The sequence below is a fragment of the Cupressus sempervirens genome, chromosome 3 (genome assembly GCF_028749045.1).
Source record: "Cupressus sempervirens isolate cs-2001-9-10 chromosome 3, ASM2874904v1, whole genome shotgun sequence".
Lineage (NCBI taxonomy): Eukaryota > Viridiplantae > Streptophyta > Pinopsida > Cupressales > Cupressaceae > Cupressus > Cupressus sempervirens.
Window position 1 is genome coordinate 412,575,709 of NC_143120.1, and position 22,026 is coordinate 412,597,734.

Sequence of the window (22,026 nt, forward strand, 5' to 3'; positions counted from 1 at the left end):
TTTTGCCCAACTAGAAAGCATCCCAAAAATACTGATCGAAAACTCAAAATGGTTAAGTCAAACATGACATCACAAAGAACAAAGCAAACACTTCAGTCCTATCAAAGTGATTAGAAAGCAACCCAAATATAACTGATTGAGGACTAAAAAAAAAATAAGTCAACTAGGACATATCTATTCACCTCAACATTGGACAAGAACACTAGAAAGCAATAACGAATAATAAATACAACTCATCATAGAGCATTCAAGACACATTACCATGGTTGAGTTAAGGAAGATCAAGAACAAATCATCATAACATCACATTCACAAAACTCCCACACCTTTGGTAACATTCTAAGATTGGTCAATACTCTAGGACAAACCCAAAAACCCCAAATCATAGATAGTACATAGAAAATAGAATAGTCTCATAGATTGGTTTGATTTAGAAAATGCATCATTGAATTAAAACTAAGGTTTCAATTTCAATTTTAATATATGTTTCAAGTAGATAAAAATTATCAGTTTATCTTATGTATATTTACCCAATCATTTGTTTGAATAAAACAGAGAATTACCCTTTCATTATTTTTAAGTCAATTTTTAAAAAATAATCAGAGGATCATTATTTATTTATTTAAATTATTAACTAATTCCCATTGATTTTTAATAAAATCATTTGCATTATTTTATTAAAATTAAGGTTACTAATAATTAAATAAATCTCCCTTTTCTATTAAATGACTTCCATTATCAAACAAATTAATTAAATTAAATTTAAATTAATGAACTATTGTGAATATATATATAATAATTAGATTTTAAAAAATTATATAAAATTAATAAACATTTAATAAATTTTATTAAAAATAATGTATAAAATGAAAATTAATAATAATTATTAATTAAAACTTAGTTTTAATTAAATTAAAATTAAAAAAAACTTTAAACATACATGTTTAAGGCTTGCTAACCATATGGTTCACAGTTGCTGCCATGCAACTGTAGGTCGATTGTTGCCATAGGCAGTTGTAATTATTACTGTTGCCTGTGTGTAGCAGTACATCTCTGCACGCAAGGTGCGGGGTAAAAAATGGTAAGCGGGGGGTGGGGCCCCACCCACCCCATTTTATTATATATTTTTTAAAAAAATCCTTTTAATATAAAATTTGTTTTTATAATTTTATTTTACAAAGAATTTAATATAATTTTTTTAAAAACAAAATCCTTATTTAAGATGTGTGTGTGTGTGTGTGTGTGTGTGTGTGTGTGTGTGTGTGTGTGTGTATTTTAATTTTAATTTTATAAGATTTTTTTTAAACAAACCTCCACCACCCTCCCACCCCCCACCCCCCGCATTTAAGAATTTTAATAAATAGTATTATTTTTTATAAAAGTTCTAGTGGTATCCTGATAGAAGAAAGATGACCAACCTATCAAATTTGTTTGCTAAAATTTTGATTTCATTATAAACCCTTCCCAATTTAATTTACAATTTTACATCTACTGAAAGAGGGTTTTAACGATATTTTAATCTCCACGTATACAGAAGAAACCCACAAGCATTCTAGTAAATCCAAAATATAATATTGAAGGATTTGTCATAGGGAAATACGAAAAAATAGTTCACAATCATGAAGAAGATGGGAAGAATAGAGAATGTAATTTACTGTGCAAAGTAAAACACAAGAATCTACCTAGATTCTAATGCTAACAATGCAATGCCCAAAAAGATTCATGAGAGAAATTTCTCCTCTCAAAACCTTCTCCTTCCTGAAAATCATCTTACAAAAATTTTCCTCCAAACTTTGTGGTCCCCCAAAAAATGAACCCTCAATTAGTGATAAGGAGTTCTCTCCTAAAGTCAGGGCACTACTTGTTCGATCACCTGACAAAACTCTTTGCTCTCTAGACTTCAACTCTAAATTAACTTTTCTTTATCTCCCTTTATCTTTTCCATGCATGTTTATTAAATTATAAAATAACTCTATTTACTTTTTACTTAACTTCACTATTCAATTAATTAATTAAATTTTAATCTCATACACCATTATGCAATTAAAATATCTTTATTAAATTCACTTGTTTTATCTTTTTAAATTAATTTCTTATATTTTAATCTGGTGTAGACATCATGCAATCTAACAACTTTTAATAAATTAATATATTTTCACTTTCTAATTTATTTTTGAAACTTAATTGATAAAATATTTATTAACTCAAAATAATAATGTCATTTATAATTTAATTTAAAAAAAACACTAAATATATTATTATTAAATTAATATTATCACATTTTAAATTTATTCTTATAACTTTTATCTTTACATTTAATTTTTTTATTTAATTAATTTTCCAATTAATTAAATAAAATAAAATTTTAAAATATCATAATAATTTCTCATTTAATTTAATCTTTTAATTAGACTTAATTAATAGAAAAATCACCAAAGACTCATAAAATAAACTATGAAAACCCATCATAGAAAAACATATACGAAATCAAACTAAAGGGTTAGAATCATGAATTAATGACATTTGATGTATTCAAAAGGTAAACAACTTAGATACTTGTCCTAATTTTCTAGGACAAATGGCTTAAAGGTTTAGGATTTGGACTTAAGAATTTATCTCCCCTCTCTTGCCATTGAGATAATGCGATAGGGTATGCTCATCTTGGCAATTCAAGGAAGTCAATACTTGGTATTTGCAACCTACATAAAATCCATGCATGTATATACACAATATTCTAAGCTAAATAGGCAATGACAGGAAGTGGTGCATAAATCCCGACTAGCAGGTGACTATGACTCCCTTCCTCAACCACGTTAGAAATTTCATACATAAAGAAATAATATACGCACACCATACACATGTAGTATGGGATAAGTATCCAAAATAAAACATATATGATAATCCATCTAACTATACATCATCAATAACTGAAAACATTGTAATAATCATCATGCATACATGAAGTATAGAGTATCAAGTAATCTCACCATATATCAATTGAATCTAAAACAATATCTGATAATCTCAAAATAATGCTACTAATCATCAAACATAAAACTAGCCTAAAAGAGTAGCAAAAATGTAAACTAGGGGCAGGCACTACATGTGTTTCTACCTTAGAGAAAAGATAGAAAATTGAACATATTGAATCCATCAACTAAGATCAATTATGATGAAAGATATACTCTACTAATCAACACTAACAACTTTAGCCATTTACATAATTGAAAAGTTTAAAAAAATTTTACCAAACTTAATGATTCCAAAAACTTTAATATATTGTACAACGTAACTTCAATACTTGCACTTCCTAAACACCATTAAATTTAGAATGGAAATGGCTAAAGAATTTTATCCATTTCAATCTTTAAAATTGAAAGACCCAAGAAACATTTTTTTTATGTACCTCCACTAGTTCTCAAACTTATTGTAGCTAATATGCTTCTTGTCCAAATTGAATCATTTTTTGAGCCTTTGAGTGCACTTGTGCCCCTCTTGTTACCATAATGGGAATTGACTATGTTGCTACAATATAAGTTTCTATATCACTGGCTTACAAAAAGATCCTACAATGCACATCTACAATAGAAAATAATTACCCAAGGGAACCTAGATTTGGAAGCCCATATAGACCCTTTGGTACTTATATGTTATGTTCAACCCAAGATGCAACTTGTTTTGATGACCCTGAAGCTTTCTTGAAGATTATTTCACCATTCAAGCAATGTCATTTTGATCAACTTGTGAGCAACTATCTTTTAGACCATACATGTCAATAGCTATATTTTGGAAAGTATTACCAAAGACCTACTAAATGTAATGCCATGTGTTCACTTTTCTAAAGTTTCTATTCATTTGGAATCAAAAGAAAAAGGTGCCAGAGCTTAGATAATGTCATAGTGTTTTCTTTCTTTTGATGTTTCAAAGTCATAAAATCCATGCTTTGCAAGTGTAAAACATACACCATATAAAGAACTTGACATTTTGTATATTTCATCATTAATAGTTCATTCCATACCATGAATTAATTTATATTAAAATTTTAAATTAGTTCATTCCTAGTCCCCACTCTTAATAGTTCATTAATAGTTTTATCCAACTCCTAAATTAATTTTGCATTATTTTTTTTACTGTTTACTGCTCATTAGGTCCATTGAGCAAAAACCTTTTGGGGAGGCTTTATTGTAAAATCTTTATCCTTTTCCCCTCTCAAATCAATAATTTTATTATTAATTTCATTAAATCTTTGTTTATTATTGTCATTCCTATTCTTTTGAGTGTTCTTTCTATTATGGTCTAGCCCATTTGATTTGTCTTTTGTATTTTTGGTTAAATCCTTGGCCTCTCTTTGTTTCACTGAGTTATGATTGTTCAATTGTTACAAGAAGTTTGAGATCCTTGTGAAGACCTCATTTCATTTAATTATTTAAGATGAGATATGTGTGAGAATATTTTGAGATTGTTAGTGTTTCACCATTCTGACTAGACTTTCTTTAATGATGATATCTTTGTTTCACTAAGTTATGATTTTTCAATTGTTACAAGTTTGAGATCCTTGTGAAGACCTCATTTCATTTGATTATTTAAGATGAGATGTGTGTGAGAATATTTTCATATCATGACGGCTAGTTAATAGTTTTCATTGAGATTGTCAGCGGTACACCATTCTAACTAGGCTTTTTTTAATGCTGATATCAATGGAAATAAAAAATGTATTCTAATTTGAATTAGGCATTTTTATTTATTATTTATATTTATCAGCGGTAGTTTTTAAGATGTGGAATCCAATAGAAGGAACTTGATGGATCCCAAAAGCATGCCCAATATTGTTTACCGCAAAGTTATAGGGTTTTTTGATATTTACTCTTATATAAAGATATATTTAAATGGAATAAAATAAAATTTTAGTTCGGAGTAATATTATGAAGGAAAATGAGTACTCTGTGCAATAGAACAATGATTGGAAAAAATGAAGAAAATCACTACTTAATTATGGGACAATGATTGCCCAAAAGATGGTTGTACCCCTAACGATAAAAAGAGATGGTTGTAACCCCAAGGATTAAAAAAGAAAATCATGCATGTTTACAAAGTTATTACAATGCATCGAATGCTTTATAGGAAAATCTCTAAAATTTCTTTGATGGATTTTTCTATGAAGTGGGTTACGTTTTGTAACAAGATCTCAATTATAGTTTTATTCTCTTCATAAACATTATAAAATAGTTCCTTCTTAAAAGTATATATTTAGTAATTAGGTTAATTCTTACATGATACTAATTATCTCGATGAGTAAATTCTTTTAACATGGTTTTCACACATGCCTTAAATGATTTGAATTATTACTCTTTGTGCAGTTGTTGTCTATAATAGGATTGTCCATTAATGTAATGCAAGTAGATATGATGAGGAGAAAAAAAAGAGTCAAACCTTATGATCTAATGGCTCTCAAGTATCAAGGTCCTTCATCTCCAACAAACTTTCTAGTATAATTTTCTAGGAGATTCAACTATATTCTACTTGGTCAAATTATCTTTCCTCTAAGAATACATGTTACATTCTCTCATTAAATGCCAAACATGCTAAAATTGCATAACATTTAGCTTTCTAGTATAAATGCTTAGTGGTGTGCTATAATTCAGCCTTTGTAAATAAATTTCTATATATGATTTTTATATAATTTAAAAAAAAAAAAAAATTTGTACCAAATGTAGATAGAGAACTATGAGAAAGAGTTGAAGGAAACATAAAACATTTTAGATAAAGAATGTATCAAATTTATAAAGAGCCAATTAATTTTCCTCATATCTATACAAAGACTAGAGTTGGGCAAGTATATCTAGAGCAGATCTAGAGAAACATATCAGTATTAGAGTTATTCACTATTACAAATAATCTATAATAGTTCACAACTAGCTTCATAGAGGCCAACCTAATATTTAATTAAATTTATTATAAATTATAGAACATAAAAATATAATTTTTTAGTTTGTAATATTTGTACAAATTACTTTTTAATTTTTTTTATACAATATATAATCTTTGTATATAATATTTTCAATCCATTCATATTGAGCATGAATTGTTGGAGTTAATTTCCAACTATCTGAGTTATTTCATTGTAGACCTCTTCATCATTCTAATGTACACTAATTCACTCTTCCACCTTGCCCTATCCTCTTCCTCATTTCACAGATTTTTTTTTTTTTTGATTTAATCTTTTTTTTTTCTTGTAGTTTCCTTATGATCTGATGGATTAAACTGATGTCAATACCAATGTCAAAGAAAATTTGGATTCTCATTTATTGATAAACTTCTTATTGCAAAAATGTGGATATAGAAAGAAAAGGAGGAATAGTGCGGTAGGTTGTATTGATGTAGCAACAACAAGACATATTTTAAGAATAAAACTTTCTTTTATACTATATTTTCAAAACACAAAAGAGAACTTTGTGTTATGTATCAGATAATTGTGCTTTTATTTTAAAACTTACTAATTTTTTTTTTTCATTTTTGTGTTCATCTCTATTTTATCTATGTTTCTAGGTTGTTTAATGTTCTCCTTTATTATTTTTCTCCTTTGTCTCTTACCATTGTCTATAAATTCTACCATTGTTTGTCTCTTACCATTGTTTATAAATTCTAGAAAGTAGACAATAATTGACATGATCCAATACTGAAATGAATTTTTATTTTAGAATATTCAATTTTTTTCTTTTCATCAAAATCTAATCAAATGTTAGTTTTCCAAGAATAGTAGTCAATTTTGTACAAGTAAAGCAAACTACTACAGAGTGTCATCCTTTGTATTTCATAATTTTGTTCATCAAAGTTATATTAATGTGAAAGATGAAATTAATTTACATTCTGCTAAGAAAAAATGGATAATATCAAAATCCAACATTGGCCTAATGTAGCTATAAGAATCCATGATTTAGCTTGGCAAACATAATAGTGATGGAAGGTAGTAGGCTAGGATTGGGATGTTTGACAAACAAATGTATCTGGGAAGCTTTAGTTAGCACATAATTCTCAATTCATATTATAATATTTTCAACAGATGTTTTTAAAGATGAGGTAACTAAGTTTTATGACATTGGTGTCATTAAATTTAGAGGAGAAAATGTTGTTACACATTTTGACAAAGACAAATATGATGTGGGAGGCATCAGGAACAACAATTTTCTTTAGCAGGAAAAAGTAAGTGTGTTACACTAAACTAATTTATTCTCCTCCATTCTTATAGAAATGTTTATAGTTAGATGAAATTAATAAGGAGAACACATTTCCTACGTGTCCAAGTTCATTGTCCACGTTTTCAACAATAGGAACCAACTTCAAGTTCTTTCATTATTGTTGTAAAATTGATTTTCATGCTTATTAATATGGAGCAACTTTTTTTCATGTTTCCATAGTTGGACTCAACATCATCTTATTTTCCTGTTCTTAGTTAGTGTAAAACTCTCTATAAACAAGGATTTTTGACAACTCTTAAACATTCTATCTATTAATATTTTCTTTTGATTTTATTTAAAATAGATATTTAATTTTTATAATGCACTAATACATATTATACATACTCTTGAATACATTTTCCACTTGCAAGTTATTTAGATTTCTTTAAAATTGCTATCTAATTTCTAAAATTTGTCAACATATAACTTCTATATTATTACATTCTAAAAATTGAATAAATAATTCTAATTTTCTTTAAAAAAATTCAACTTTATACTATTGTCATTACAACCTAGATATATAGAATTCTGTATTATTTTGCAAAGGTGCCTCTTTGCCATATTAGAAGTACTTTAAAATATCTCCTTCATGTTAAAAAACTAAAATTTTCCTTAATGTTCACATGCAAGTTGGGTTAGCACGGCTAGCAATGATTTTGATATTTAAGAAGAGATAGGGCCAAGGAATCATGGGAAATTGAAATTAATGGAACTTTGAGTGCTTATTTTGCTATCTATTTCATTAAGCACAAAACCAAATTAATTATATAATGAAAATCTTGAGTAACCCCATTATAAACAATAGTGTACTAATGCATGACATTAGACTCAAATCCAGTTAACCTTGAACATATTCATATTGATCTATTATCATTTTTCTATGTGATCATTTGAACAATGCATTCTACATGCCAAATAATACATGGTATCTACTCTTTTGCTCTTTCTAGCCCTCGAACTCATTCCAACACCATTTTAAAAGTCAAAATTGGTCCAACCTACATGTACGCAATGAAATTATCTTCCAGCCCACACATATGAAATTAAATTGTTTGTATGCATACAAGTTCCTTCTCATTCCTACATATAGTATGTACAATAGTGACCTTTTACTTTATAATTTATTTTGGTGACTTATTTTGTTTGGGTAGCTTTTAGTTGAGATACCAATTCTATAACTTTAGTTTAAATGATTAGGCTAGATGGTATCTCCATATTAAAAAAAATCCAAAAGAATATCCAGGTCACACACATTCTCCTCATGTCCGATCTTAGGCAGGGACTTTAGCTTCGCACAGCTCTTGTTTAGATATAGTCTTTCCATTCTGACAAAACCAACCATTCACTGTAGCATTACTTGGGTTTTCCCAAGTTCAAAAAATTATCTCATAGGAAATCTAGATATGGTTTAGTAGCGGATAAATCCCATCAAATTGCATTGTAGCGGATCAAATTTTTATGAGTCGATTACATAATTGATATGGTGGCGCCCCCAGCAAATGCCAATACGATTATAAAACTCCAAAATTCTAATTATGCTTTGTTTTATCTGATATCGGCCTGCAACAACGACAGAGCTGACCTTCATAGTTTTTAAATTTTGTGCATTGAAGCTTCTAACGAGAGTGCTCACGATCTGACCTGCTATCATCTATTTTCGCAAGTTGAGGTGATCTCATATCCTTCAATTGTATCTCCCGAGCACTGCAACCGGCTATCTTTCACAAGAGAGTCACGGGGTCTCATTATGTAGACTAATAAAAAGAAAATTCAGATAGTTTGCCATTAGTCTTACTCGAATATTGAAATTTAACTTTGATAGCTTTACTTCTCACTTTAACAAGTGAATTCTAGCCTTATGACCCACTCCGCCAGCTGATACGATTGTAGAGCTTTTCAAAGTTGAAATATCCCCGAAAGGATTATTGACTCTTTAAACACCAAAAACATGAAACTTCAAAGGTCTGACATTTTGTCAAACAATTAGCAGTCGAGGTTGTTAAGAACCAGTCAATACACTTATGGGATTTGCCAAAAGATTCACCAATTAATATATGCAATGTAAAATCATACCTTCAATGTTCAGGGAGGAATTACAATCAAATGTTATAATGATCACCATAATCCTCTGCTAGCTTACTGCATACTGAAGGATTGAGATCTGGGTAATAATACACTGATGGGCCAGTTTCTGATATAACTTGTCATTTTTCAATCTTCTTTGTCCTCGCCTTCAGAAATCTGATCTCACATCATCACCAAGCTTTCCTCTTGTCTTGATCTGCCTAACAAGCATACGGTAAATCAAAACCCACCAATATATATGCAGGACAAGCAAACAATAAAGAAGAGTGTTGAAGACATAGTAGTAAACGGGTCCTTCTTTCATGTGCTTTTCTCTGTCCAATGTTTGGAGCACTTCATAAACAGTATTCGTTCCTAGAAGCTTTGATTCCCGCTGCTTCAATACTTTCAAAGCTCAAACTTGATTGAGATTTATATGATTGCTTTTCTCTGCACAAATTGATATTGGGCCCAACACGAATTCTCTAATTTCGGTATCCACATTTTTCAGACCGGCACCTGAGACAATTCGGGCCTGCGAGCTTTATATGGAATGCTGCCGCCGGCTTAATATCGCTGAAACAGCGATTGATTACAGTCAGAGTCCCAAACATAAATAATCCCTAACTTGACCATACCCTTTTTTCTTCAATGACGCCAATACATAATGCTAACTTAATCTCTGTTGGCAGATCTGCAAAGACGTCCTAAGAAAGGAACCTGTTAACAGTTGTCGTCGTCGACTTTGATGCGAATGGGTTCCTCCCGTGGTGATGCCTTCGACTTGAGAGTGCTAACAAATGGAGTCGGATTCAAATTCACCCCGCAACCGAAGACAATGTTGAAGCTCTTACGTGGCGGATGAGTTCGAGATTGTTTTCTAATTCCTGTGGTGGGCTTAATACAGGGTCGCTATTAATTACCCGAACTCTCAATGAATTGGCGCTGATGTTTCTACCGGTTACACTGACTGTTCCCTCCACCTTCAGCGATCTTGAACAAATGCATGTGATATGCACACCTTAGAACTGGCACCTGTGCGATCCTACTGTGGAATGTGACGAATCAAGACCCACGCAATCGGATGACAATGTTGGCTCAAAATAAACGGGTCTTTGCAGGCGTGATTGGCTGTCAGGAAACCCTCACTCTATCTCTGATTAATTCTTTCCCTTTGTTAAAACTTCTGCGGAAATCTGGCCTTAGGCCACAACTTTGCTTCAATGAAATGGCTGTGGTACCACTTCCAGGATTGCAATAATTCGGATGATATTTCACACCCTCAAAATTGCGTACCGATTGAGAGTTATCGTTCTCAATGGCCAACCGTGACAATTGTAGAAACCCTAAGTTCCACAATGCACTTGTGATTAAATCACAATCTGAAAATCAAAGAGAGATAATCAACTACCTCATTCGAATGGAGCCCTGGGGTGCCTATTTATTCTTTTCTCTCCACCTTCTCCAGAGACTTCTAGAACATTTTTGATCTTATCTCATAAGTGACTTTATTAAATATTTTCCAAGTCACTTTATTAAATACAAGGTTATCTTTTAATATTTATTTATTTAATTAAAATAATTAATTAGTCGTCCTTGGACAACCAGATTAATTAAATTAATTAAATCGAACTGTCACCAAAAAATTGGGGACATGACAAAAGTGGATTTGCTAACGACTTTGATACTTTTAACATTGCCGAGATATGATTGTAGTGCATACGATCTCATCTGATATCCGCGTTTGAAATATGTCTAGAAAATATCAGTAGTGTCCCCCACTAAAAACAAGATGATATAAGTAATATGAGATTTGACATGCATGCTATGCCTACGTCTACGATGGCGCGCGGCTTCCCTAGTCATAAGCTCGGTATATTTATATGACGGAGAACCTCTTTCACTTGGTATCTCTGAAACACTGAAATTACCGCCTTTCACAGGATGGGGAGTTTAACTAGTTTAATTCTTTTCTTTGTAAGGTTTTATTTTTATTTTTCTTTTTTTTAATTATTATCAAGATAGTTCACGTAGTTTGTAACTATAATTTATTTTGCTAGCTTTGCTAATTATGAGTTTTGGTTGTTTGGAATTGACAGGCAGTAGCAGCATTGAGTGTGGCGCATTTGCAAGGTGAAAAGGTTTTATCTCCGACTAGTCCAAGCATGGCGTACTGACAGGAGAAACTACCCACGACACCCATTCCACAAACTTTGAAGGAACTCATCTCATATGAGAAAGTAGCGGTGAAGTACGTTGGGACAAATAATGAAAAGGGAAAAGGCGTTGAGGAGGTTTTGCCACACTGCACTATCCAGCTCAATGTTTATGCTGCAGCTACGGTGCAAATGCTGAGAAACCCATCGTTGTGCATGCTTCTGCTGGAGAAGGACTTGGTGGTCGGAACCAAAGTGTCACTCACCTTCGTGCAGGCCGCAAGCATTCCCAAGAATTTTATTCCACGCATCACCGCGGACAAACTCCCTTTCTCCTCCGACAAGCTCTCCCTGGCGTTGAAGGAACTCAACTTAGCGCCCGATTCCCTTGCAACTGTGGCCATGAATGAGACATTACAAGCCTGCGAGAGACCTGCTAGGAAGGGTGAAACCAAATTCTGCACAACATCGTTGGAGTCCATAATCGACTTCATCACGTCAAAGATGGGGAATGTTCGTTTATCCGTTCTTTCAACAAAAGTTTCGAAGAGGTCAAAATCTATGAAGCAGAGTATACGATAATGCGAGTGAAAGATGAGGGGAAGGAGTGTTAATTATTGTTAGTTGGACAGCTGTTATTTTTGACCCGGAAATAGCAGCACTATTTATGGGTAGCTTGGACAGCTGTTCATCCTTATCTATGAATAGCGGTTGTATTTATGGGTGGTTTGGACAGCTGTTTGTCCGCTTGCCAAAAATTAGTAAATAGTTATTATTTACTAATTTTAGTGATTCCTTTTGGACACTTTGCAACCAATTCTATTATTGGCTGTCGAGTTGTCTTAATCTCAGCCGTTGGTTAGATTTAATCTCGGTCGTTGGTTTACCAACAAGAGTAGTATAGAAAGGGGTCATTGGGTCATTTGGATGTGAAGAAGCTTTTGTGAAGCAGTTTGCAGTGTTAGCAAACAGTCTTGCAGTGTTAGCAAGGGCGCAGTGTTAGCGTGGGGAATATCAGCGGGAGAAATTAGGAGGTTGTCAGAGTTCTGCCAGTGAGAGGCAAGGAATTTTGTATCTCTTGATTTGCTGAAGTTTAATATAATTCCTCATCTGTAGAACTAGTTTTCCCTTAGGGGTTTTTTCAAGGACAATTTGTCCAAAAATATTGTGTTGATTGTGTTGCGCATTTCTTTCCGTATTTTATATGTGAAGTTGCAGTTGTGTTATTCTTCGATATTAGCTGAGAATTTATTTTCAGCAGTTTAATAATCATTTGTGATAGGAGATTAATAATCAGTGACTGCAATAGTTTGATTTTTCACATGGTATCAGAGCATTGTTAAGGGTAGAAGAGTTTTCCCCTAGGAAAGAAATTTTGATCTCTTTAGATTTATTATTGCTTTAAACCCTTGAGATGGCTTCAGCTAGTTTGAGAGATCAGGATAGATTGGATGGTGCCTCAAATTTTGGTGTTTGGAAGGCCAGAATTTCTTTATTGTTGGAAGAGAATGGTATCAAGGATTATGCTACCAGTGGTGTACCTATACCAACGGATGCAACACAGCTTGTAGCATATAGGAAGGACGATGCCAAAGCGAGGAGGATTATCCTTGATGGTGTCAAAGATCATATTGTTCCACATATCTCGGAGCTAGATACAGCAAAGAAGATGTGGGACGCCATTCTAAATCTGTACCAGAATGCTACCACTAACAGGAAGTTGATTCTCAGAGAGAAGCTAAAGAATACCCAGATGAATCAGGGAGAAGATGTCACAAGTTACCTCACCAGGCTCAGACTTGTCAAGGATGAGTTAGCAGCTATTGAAGATAGCCCTAGTGATGATGAGCTAGTGAGAATAGCCCTGAATGGGTTTACTAAACAATGGAGTGTCTTTGTTCAAGTTGTCAGTGGACGAGATACTTTATCGAGTTGGGATCGACTATGGACTGATTTCACTCAGGAGGAGTTTAGACTAAGTCTTGTCAATGGGGCCAACAAGAGTCAGAAAAATGAGGTGGAACAAGAGAATGTTGCCCTAGCGGGTAAAGGGAAAGAAAATAAGGGATCTAGCAAAGGATCAAATTCACAAAGTGAAAAGAAGAAGAAGGACCTTTCTAAGGTCAAGTGCTTTGGATGTCATGAGTTTGGCCACTATGTCAGTGATTGCCCAGAGAGGAAAAAGGGTAAGAAGCAGGTGGCAGTTTCAGCAAGTGCAGAAGAACTCTCCAGCAGAATGGAAGATGAGTTTGCACTCATAGCTTGTATGGTTAGCTCAACCTCACAGTGTGTTTCGTATATAGATAGTGGGGCGTCATTTCATATGACAGGAGTTAGAGAGTACTTCTCTAGTTACAAGGAGGAGGACACCAACATCCAAATTTCTATAGGAAACTTGTCGAAACTCAACCCTGTTGGGAAAGGGACTGTTCAGTTTCAGAGGGAGAATGGAAAGATAATTCCTCTTCATGATGTGTTATATGTGCCGGGCTTAGGTATGAATTTGATTTTTGTATCTATTCTTTAGGATAGGGGGTATAATGTACTCTTTAGAGGGACACATGTGTTGATTAAGCACAAGGATTAAAAATTACCCATAACTATTGGAGTTAGGAGTGGTCGCCTTTATAGATTGCAGTTTGATACTCTTAAGGCACTTATGAGCAACAATAATCTTAGAGATCTTGGAGAGCTATGGCATAGGAGGTTGGGCCATATTCATCATGGAGCACTTAGATTGCTTTGTGAGACCGTGACAGGTGTTCCAGAGGTGAGCACAGAGCATGACGATGTATGTAAGGGATGTGTGTTGGGGAAGTTTGTGAAAGCATCTTTTCCAAGGAGTGATACCAGATCTAAGGGTGTTCTTGATCTAGTACATTCAGATGTTTGTGGACCAATGTCAACGAAATCTCTCAGAGGATATGAGTAGTATGTTACTTTTATTGATGACTTCTCTAGAAAGACCTGGATACACTTCTTGAAGACTAAAGATGAGGTTTTCAGTCGATTCCAAGAGTTCAAGGCTCTTGTGGAGAACTCGACAGGAAAGAAGATAAAGGTTCTTCAGTCAGACAATGGAGGCAAGTACAAAGGAAATGTCTTCCAGGAGTTCTGCACCAGAGAAGGAATCAAGAGAGAATGGATTGTTCCATTCAATCCATAGCAGAATGGAGTTGCTAAGAGGAAGAACTGTTCTATATCGGAGTTAGCAAGAGCTATGCTACATGACCAGGACATGCCCCGTTACTTATGGGCAAAGGCATGTAATACAGCAGTCTACATTCAGAATAGATTTCCACACAAGGTGATATGGAAGATGACACTAGAGGAGGCTTTACAGGGAAGAAGCCAGATGTTAGTCACTTCAGGATATTCGAGAGTTTGGCATATTGTCATATTCCTGGAGATACATGTACAAAGTTAGATCAGACTGCAGAGAGGGGGTACTTTTTTGGGTACAGTGAGACCTCAAAGGCATACAAGATTTTCATTCCGAGGACTAAAAGAGTTATTGTCAGATAGGATGTCAAGTTCATGGAGGACAAGGCATTCAAGAGATCCAGAGATTTTCCAGCAGATGATCAGAGTGAGCAGCCAACAGAAGCTCCAAGTCCAAGTAAAGGGCATCAAAGCTCAAGTACAGTTACCAGTACGAGTGTAGGCTTAGTTAGTGAAGATTCACAGAGTATGGAGAAACAGGTGCAATAGGAAATGCATCTGGAAGACTTAGAGGTTGACATTTCATCCTCTAGAGTTGGCAGCAAGAACCATGTGGTTCCAGATACACAAAGGAATACTCAGGAGTTTGTGGGAGCTCCTAGGAAGAGTACTAGACAGCGAAGACAACCAACCAAGTTCAATGACTATGTGGCATTAGTTAGTCAGTTGGTAGATAGTGAGCCTTCTAGCTATCAGGAAGCTGCAAAACATCAGGTATGGTGAGATGCTATGGTTGAGGAATATTCTTCAATAATGCAGAATGATGTGTGGGAGGTAGTACCTAGACCAACAGATAGGGCTTTAGTTGGATCACGCTGGATCTATAAGATAAAGCATGGTGCAGATGGTAGCATCGAGAAATACAAGGCTAGGTTTGTGGCAAAGGGGTTCTCTCAGAAGGAGGGAATAGACTATGAGGAGACATTTGCTCCAATTGCCAGGTATACTTCTATAAGAGCTATAATCTCACTTGCAGCACAGATGGGATGGCAGATCCATCAAATGGATGTCAAGATAGCATTCCTCAATGGTGAGTTGAAGGAGGAGGTATACATAGAACAACCAGAAGGCTTTGTAGCACACAGAAAAGAGACCCACGTGTGCAGATTGAAGAAAGCATTGTACGGACTCAAGCAGGCTCCTAGAGCGTGGTATGAGCGCATTGATACATACTTGCAGAAAATGGGCTTTGTGAAGAGTGAAGCAGATGCTAACCTCTACTACTTGATGGTTAGGGGTGAGATTCTCATTCTTGTTCTTTATGTGGATGACCTATTTCTTACAGGTTCACTAGGGCTCATAGTGGATTGCAAGAGGAACCTTGCAAAAGAGTTCGAGATGAAGGATTTAGGACTTATGCACTACTTTCTAGGCATGGAAGTGTGGTAGACAGATGGGGAGATTTTCCTTGGTCAAGGGAAATATTGCATTGAAATCTTGAAAAAATTCGGGATGGAGGATTGCAGAGCCATGTCTACACCCATGATCACGAATTGGAGGAAGGTAGATACATCTAAGGAGAAAGATGTAGATCCCACTTTATATAGACAGTTGATTGGTTCGCTTATGTATTTGGTCAACACTAGACCAGATATAGCATTTGCAGTAAAATCTCTTAGTCAGTTCATGGTTGAACCAAAGAGAATGCATTGGATAGCGGCTAAGCATGTGCTACGTTACTTGTGTGGTACAGTCGAGTATGGGATCAGATATGTTCAAGGTGAAGGTATCAGGTTTATAGGCTATACTGATGCAGATTGGGCAGGAAGTACAATAGACAAAAGGAGCACTTCAGGGTGTTGTTTCAGCTTGGGATCAGGAGTTGTATCTTGGTTCAACAGGAAGCAGAAATCTGTGGCTCTAAGTTCAGCAGAAGCAGAATACATAGCAGCTAGCATGGAGACATGTGAAGCTATATGGCTTCAGAAGTTGTTAGTAGCCTTGTTTGGTCAGAAGGTTGAGACTACTGTGATACATTGTGACAATCAGAGTTGCATCAAGTTGTCTGAAAATCCAGTGTTTCATGATAGGTCTAAACATATAGATATCAGATATCACTTCATCAGAGATTGTGTACAAAGGGGAGTTTTTTTACTACAATACATACCTATAGATGAGCAGGTAGCAGACATTCTGACGAAGGCTTTGGGAAAGGCCAAATTTATCTTCTTCAGAGATAAGATGGGTGTCATGCAGAACAGCTTCCTCGCTAAGAGGGAGTGTTAATTATTGTTAGTTGGACAGCTATTATTTCTGACCCAAAAATAGCAGCACTATTTATGGGCAGCTTGGACAGCTGTTCGTCCTTATCTATGAATAGCGGTTGTATTTATGGGTAGTTTGGACAACTGTTTGTCCACTTGCCAAAAAATTAGTAAATAGTTATTATTTACTAATTTTAGTGATTCATTTTGGACACTTTGCAACCAATTCTATTATTGGCTGTCGAGTTGTCTTAATCTCAGCCGTTGGTTAGATTTAATCTTGGTCATTGGTTTACCAATAGGAGTAGTATAGAAAGGGGTCATTGGGTCATTTGGATGTGAAGAAGCTTTTGTGAAGTAGTTTGCAGTGTTAGCAAACAGTCTTGCAGTGTTAGCAAGGGCGCAGTGTTAGCATGGGGATAGCAGTGGGGAATATCAGTGGGAGAAATTAGGAGGTTGTCGGAGCTCTGCCAGTGAGAGGCAAGGAATTTTGTATCTCTTGATTTGCTGAAGTTTAATATAATTCCTCACCTGTAGAACTGGTTTTCCCTTAGGGGTTTTTCCAGGGACAATTTGTTCGAAAATATTGTGTTCATTGTGTTGCACATTTCTTTCCGTATTTAATAAGTGAAGTTGCAATTGTGTTATTCTTCGATATTAGCTTGGAATTTATTTTCAGCAGTTTAATAATCATTTGTGATAGAATATTAATAATCAGTGACTACAATAGTTTGATTTTTCACAAGGAGGGGGTGGTGCCAGTGTATTACTGCCACATCAAAGAGTATCCGTACGCGGTGTATCTGTGCCATGAGCTGCGAGGGGCGAGGGTGGCGAGAGTTACGGTGAGGGGCGAAGATGCAGGGAAGACAGTAGAGGCAGCGGCCATCTGTCACATGGACACCAGTTCATGGAATCCAGACCACGCTTCATTCAAGATCCTAAACGTAAAGCCTGTTCATGCCACTTCTAAATGTCACTTCGCTTCCCAAGGTGATGTTTTGTGGCTCAAAGTTGCCTGATCAGATCTACGCCTCCGTGCAACTACACTTGCTATATATGTATAAATAAATTAATAACTTGCAGCGTTAGGGGGAGCAGGATGAACATGCTTAGCTTCAAGTTTTATTGTTGTCACGAGGAGGCACAGTAACTCTCTTTCTATCTTTTAGTACTGTCGTTTGTAGTGAGAACCAGCATGTTGTGTTTATAAACTATAAAAATCTATTATTAGTGTCTATTTATCATTCTCAACTAACAAGCAGCAACTATAAACTAGCAAAGTCTATTTTACCACTTTATTTGGCAAAGCAAATATCTTCAAGCAATTGTTTCAGCAAATTCCCGATGGTAAACCCTCATCCCCAGTCTGCTTTGATGGGCGATTCCTCAAGATCCAAAAGGTGGAATCTCTGGAACCCTTCAACCTTGTGTAATGAGGATGGTAAGTTTGATGCCATAGATTCGAGGGTTGCATGGGGAAAGTTGCTCGAAAGGATAAACTAAGGGGTTTTCCACTAGTTGAGATAATTTTTTGCTAGCTACGTGAGCTAATAAGATTCTTCCCCAAAAACCCCAACCTTGTGATCCCTCAGCTACTCGGTCATCCTGATCTCCCCCTTCCCAATTTTTTTAGGCTCAAAGGAGACCTCCATCACATCTATATCTAATTTCGTTGTCAATTTTTCCCTTTGAAATTCTTCATCTAGTGGCTTCAGAAGAACCCCACTATGCGCCTACAGGGCTTTAAACCCCAATTGTGAATACTGCCTTCTTAGAAGGCTTTTAGGATTATTGCATTCAGATGGCCTCTTTACGAGATGGTATGAGAATGCTTCTTCGAGTACCAAAGTTTGGAAGTAGTTGGAGGATTCCTTTAGTAACCATTTAGTATCTCTTTCCTTGATTAGGACATTTTGTTCTTAGATTGCAAATTGCGATCTTCACAAAAAATTGCTTTATGGAATCCTCCCATTTTTTAGGCCTACCACCACAAATTCATTCGATGGGCTCCCTATTTTGAACCAGACTTTTCTAATAATGTTGATGTGTTGAAGTGGATTTCGATTAAAAAAAAATTGATTGAACTTCGCGAGTCATACAAGGAAACGATAGGTGGTCTTTTAAGAAATTTGAGGGGCCTTGAGGAAGATTTATTGCCTCAACGAATGTTAAAGTTTTTGTGAAAATGGAATTTTACAAATATTTGCTTAATTTTGTTATCTTATCACTAATAATTTCATCTTTTATTTCTATCCTAAGCTTTTCTTAGGTAACTTGTTCAAAATTAAGATCACTTGGAACCTTGGAAATGGACATAAAGTCCATTTTTCCATATTCTTGGGGTGGTTAATAAGCTATTATCAAACTAGTTAATTTGGATCCCACAAGGACAATCTTGGACTCTTACCTAGTATTATTTCTAAAAGACTACACTTACTACAATCTAAACATCCTAAAATGTTTGAGGTGGAAATTATTTTTCATGTTTGACATCCTAGTAAATGAACTCTACATCCTTAACTCTATCTAAAGACACTAATTTGGTCGCTCTTATCTAAAATTCAAATAACATATTATTGTTGTTGACCTTCAAGATGATTTTATAAAGAAAATGAATATCATCATATGCTACACATTCTCTAGGAAAGTATTATTTTCTCTTAAAGTCACACATCCTACAAAACATGCAAACTTTCTCTACTATAACTGTTTTGGCATTCTCTATCTACTTGTCTTGTAACTGAGATAATTTGATCTTGTCCACAATTATACAAATAATAGATTATTTTTTCTTTGATACCTTCACCTAAATATTATTTATATACATGAACCTAATTTAGGTAAAAGTATTGAATGTATTTAGCCCTTTTCGACCTACATTGTTGAAGTATTAGATAGCAGCCAAAAAAGAACAACGGGCTGACCCCAAGCAATAAATTGGATGAACAATCAGCCAGAGATAACCTCCTAGTTGTATATCGATACTATGCCATCTTTAAACTTCAAAAAACAAAATATGTGAGTGGTGCAAAGCACCCTCACTATAAATAGATAGTTAAGTCTAATTAGTGAGTTTGAATTGAGTTCTAATTTTAATTATGCTTAGTTGTGTTGAGATGAGTTAGTTAATCTCATAAGTTTATTTGTTTGTAATAAAGGACTTGTCATAGTCCATTTTGTTTGTAATAGGCCTAATTGAGCTACTATGTAAAAAATGCTCTTAGGACCTTATTTTGGCTTGTGTAAGGGGTTGATATATTCCACCTCAAGTTCATTGATGGTTTATCTAGTTTAGGTTAAGAGTCATTAGTATTAAAAATGTGACAGACATGCTAATGTGCTGATCCGCATTTCTTAGTTTGTCAACAACTTAGTATTTGGCAAGGATACTTAGCATTTTTGAAAGGATAAGAGGAGTTGGTTACCATAGACACACGTGCTAAGGCTTATATAAGTCAAAGAATTCTTTGTTCATTGGTTGGTTGGCATTAATGAAGAAATCCATCATTGAAAGTACAAAACAAGTGCTGTCACAACTCGCTTTCTAAGTTTTTTATGAGTTTTGATGAATTGTATGGATAGTTTACTGAGGTTTTTCAATTTCTTCTTGTAATATTTAATTATTTCTCTGAATCACGTTTCATTTGCACTTGGTCTCATGCTTTGAATCGATCTAGTTGAAAAGTTATAAGCAAATTACTATCAACTAGTCTAGAATCCTGATTTTCAACATTGCCATGCAAAAAGAGGACTCTATTGCCACTTCCCATGATTGAAAATGCTTGATATCTGGTGGGAAGTGGTAATGGAGGTTTTATATTGTATTATATTCTAAATTTTTTTTCTACAGAGATTTTAAGCAAAGTTATGGTGATGCCCTAGGCTGATCCCCATGGTTGGATGAGCTTGAGGAGAGGGAAAATCTGTTTGGTTTAGAGCTTTTGTGTAAAGAAAGAACCAATAGGTATATGTTATGGAAATTTATTTGAGTCCTCTTTCCAATCGTGTATGGGGTTTATAAATATATGTTGACTGGTGAAGCATTTGAAGCATAAACTTAAAATCTGTCCTGGAAGTCTAGAAACTCTTAAAATGCAGCTCAGTGTGGAGCCCGTATCTTTTTAACCAACCGTTGGATCTTTCTAAAATTTTATTATGTTGGTGAAACCCTAATTTTTCTCATTATCAATGGTGAGATTGAGAATTTGTGTCCTTTTTCAAAATTTACATCTATTTGTGTAGGGGTCTATCCAGAGGCATAAAAGAGCTTGTTTGAAATTTCAGCAAGACTCAAGAGAGTTTTACAGAAAGCATAGATCATTAAAGAAAATGAAGAGGACTTATGGGAGTGAAAATTAATGGCATCTAGGGTGATGATCCAATAGCAAGGGTTGTGGGATTTCAAGGGAAGTAAGGCTATACCTAGGAGGCAAGCCTTGGGGTTAGGCCTAGGAGGTCTAAGAGATTGGAAACTATATTTAGATAATTGGATGATCTTGGTAGTGCTATAGAGAGTTTTATTGAATCCCATAAACCCTCTACATTAGAGTGGTATCAGAGCCAGATATTGGCTAGAAGTGGTGTATGTCAGACATAGAAGAATCTGAAGGTAGTTCAATGCCTCCTAAGGCAATGAACCAGGATGTTGTAAGGCAACTGGTGACACAAATGTTGGAGGAAATGAAGACCCAAGAAAAAGATAAAGAGAAAAAATGAAGTCCCAAGAAAGATAAAATGAAAGTGAAAACAGAGTGGGGTGATGAGACAGATGAAGAGGAAGAGGAAGCTAAGGAAGAGAAAGAAGTACTTGCTCCTGATCAAAAAGTAATGATGGATGCATTTAAATCAATTTCTAGGGATAACATGGACGGTATACCTAGCTATGGTGGTAACTTAAATGGGGAAGAGCTATTGGAGTGGATAGATGCTTTAAGCAACCATTTTGATTACAAAGAGGTGGTAGAAGAAAAGAGGTTCAATGTAGCCAAGTCGAGGCTAAAGGGGTGAGCATTAGTTTGGTGGAACATGATGCAAGAAGAAAGATTGCAAGAGGGAAAGAAGAAGATAGTTTCTTGGGAAAGGATGAAAATCAAACTCAAGGCACAATTCCTTCCAAAAGGCTATGAAGTACAACTTCATAAA

General features: G+C 34.7%; 1 pseudogene; it reads left to right on the forward strand.

Moving 5' to 3' along the window:
- Positions 1–18,142, forward strand: part of LOC149566765 (BURP domain-containing protein 5-like) — a 55,250-nt pseudogene extending 37,108 nt beyond the window's left edge.
- Positions 18,143–22,026: the final 3,884 nt, after the last annotated feature.